Source organism: Lichenostomus cassidix, chromosome 4, assembly GCF_008360975.1.
Source record: "Lichenostomus cassidix isolate B80296 chromosome 4, HeHo_3.0, whole genome shotgun sequence".
Taxonomy (NCBI): Eukaryota; Metazoa; Chordata; class Aves; order Passeriformes; family Meliphagidae; genus Lichenostomus; species Lichenostomus cassidix.
This window is the reverse complement of record NC_139484.1, coordinates 10,733,272-10,735,515: the sequence shown is the minus strand read 5'-3', so window position 1 is coordinate 10,735,515 and position 2,244 is coordinate 10,733,272. Positions and strand designations below refer to the sequence as shown.

The following is a 2,244-nucleotide window of genomic DNA, read 5'->3' as shown; positions in this document are numbered from 1 at the left end:
TTAGTGATGCAATCCTCTTAGTAAAATGGCATTATTTCAAAGTTCATCTTTGCATTCTTTAATAAATATGTAAGCGTTAAAAAGTAGGAGCCTATACAATGGTAATGACATGACAACTCTGATAATATTGAAATATAGACCTTCTCTTCCCTGTGACTATGAAATTTAGGTTTGCATTATGTTCTTGGGTTGTTCATGCTTGTTTATAAAGAAATCCTGACTGTTCTTCTCATATTTTTAGTTGTTTGCAGTGTGAATTGAAGATGCTTTTCTTCATTGGAAATACTCTATTTGTCTATTTTTACAATTTTTTTTTTTTAAACAAACACTCATTTACTCCAACTCCACTATTTAAAATCAAAACAAACTGCAAAAAAAGCAAGCCACCCCACAAACTGAGAAAAGCTGATAAAAGCTGGTTTGTTCTGCTTGGATGTGTGAGCTTATCAGAATGGCCTTTTCCTTTCCAGATGTCACAGTTTTATGTGGTGTAAATGATACTCTCATTACCCAGATGGTCTAAGAAGGCAACAGCTTCTGGGAGGTAAATGCTGTTTAATTCTCTACATCCAAGGTCTATAAAAAGAGAAACTGGTCAGTAAACTGTCTGAATATTGCAATGTTCATTTGGGAATAGAAGCCTTGAACCTACTGACTGCACACTTGACCAGATGTGGCCTCATCTTTACAGACAGCAACCAAACCGCCAATAAAATTATTCAAAATAAGACTCAGGAGTGGCAATCACAGGGCTGCTATTCTCATCACAACGAGTTCAACTGTGCATGAGGAGTGAGGGTTTAGTTCTCATTTACACAGACATAGAATGGGCTTGAAGGGAGGAGGTTTTTCCTGTCTTTTTTGTTGGTTTTTTTTTTTTGGTGGGTGGAGAAGCTGGAGTGTTGGGATTTTTTGTGGCTTTTTTGTTTGTTTGTTTTGTTTAAGTGTTTGGTTTTGTTTTTTTTAATCCCAGAGAAGTATCTAACAGTGCATTCAGTCCTAATTTTCTGTACAGATATAACGTATTTTTGGGAAGAACACATGTAATTCAACACAGCTTAAGAGAGCCAATAATTGGGCACAAAGGGCTTAATTAATTTTGTGCTTGGATGAAGGTGTACAGCATAGGAAACTCACTGAAAATAAAATCACATATCTGAGGGCAGAGCTGACCCACATAAAGTAAGCATGGCCTCCCTCCTAAATGCCAGAAGCTATTGGACAGCTTTCAGAATGTCTCCTTGGAAATTATTCTAAGTCAGCAAATAACCAGACAGAGAAATACTTTGAATTACCTTGTTTTTGTAAATGCTATGTTAGTTTTTTCTGGAGACAGATCTGCGTGCAACAAAGTTTGCTATCCAGCTGAATTAAGTTAAAAATAGACTAAGCTAAGGTAAGCAGGTACCATCCCAGTGGTGTTCTAGAAATAGCACCAAAGTACTCTAATTCTGGGTTTGATTTTCCCAGCTCAGGTGCTCAGATCTTTTGATATGAAGCTCTGCCAGAGTTTGCTCTCTCAAAGAGTTGAGGGTGATGGAAAAGTGTTTGTCTGCCCAGGTGAGTCCCCAGTCCCATGGGATTCCCCAGGGCTTGAGATCTAGTAAGAAGACCCCTGTACAGCCAATTGCTTTTTTCCAGTTCTCATTTTGGAAAAAAAACCTAAAAAAGTCTTTTTATCAAAGAAAAGAAAGAAGATTCTTTGGGTTTGGAGTGGGTTTTTTTGAATATTGAAAATCATTAAAGTTGGCATTGAGGCCTTACTGGTACTGAATTCTAATGCTTCTTCTGTCTTTGATTTTTCTAGTAATCTACTGCCCAGCTGACCCTTCCAACATCTAGCCTCTGGAATATTTTCCTGTTCACCATCTCTATTCTTTTAAGTGTAAAAGTGTGAGAAAAATTGCCAACAACTGAACAACAGCAACATGAAGCTGAAATCTTGTTTGGGTTGCTAATCAGAGCAAGAGCCTTTAATGCTGTCAAGGAAATAGAAGCACTAGCAACGTGCAACTTGAAGTATATACACATTTGAAGGAAGCAGTTAATGTTACAGCACAAGTGAACAAAAATCCCTTTAAAAGCTTTGGAAGAGGCTGTTGTTGATGCTAATATAGGTTGATAGCCAAGGCCTGAAACTAATAAGAGAGTCCAGCAAGGCAAGGCTTCTAAATTACTGAGGAGACAGAAGATGAACTGAGAGAAGAAAGTACTTTTAAATCAGCTGATCTGCTTGAAAACCAA

General features: G+C 37.5%; 1 long non-coding RNA gene across 1 annotated transcript; it reads left to right on the top strand.

Moving 5' to 3' along the window:
- The first annotated feature begins 469 nt into the window (after window positions 1-469).
- LOC146437841 (uncharacterized) lies at window positions 470-2,244 on the top strand. The gene is made up of 3 exons (XR_014851986.1): window positions 470-544; window positions 1,471-1,560; window positions 1,808-2,244. It is a non-coding gene; the product is annotated as an uncharacterized LOC146437841 (long non-coding RNA).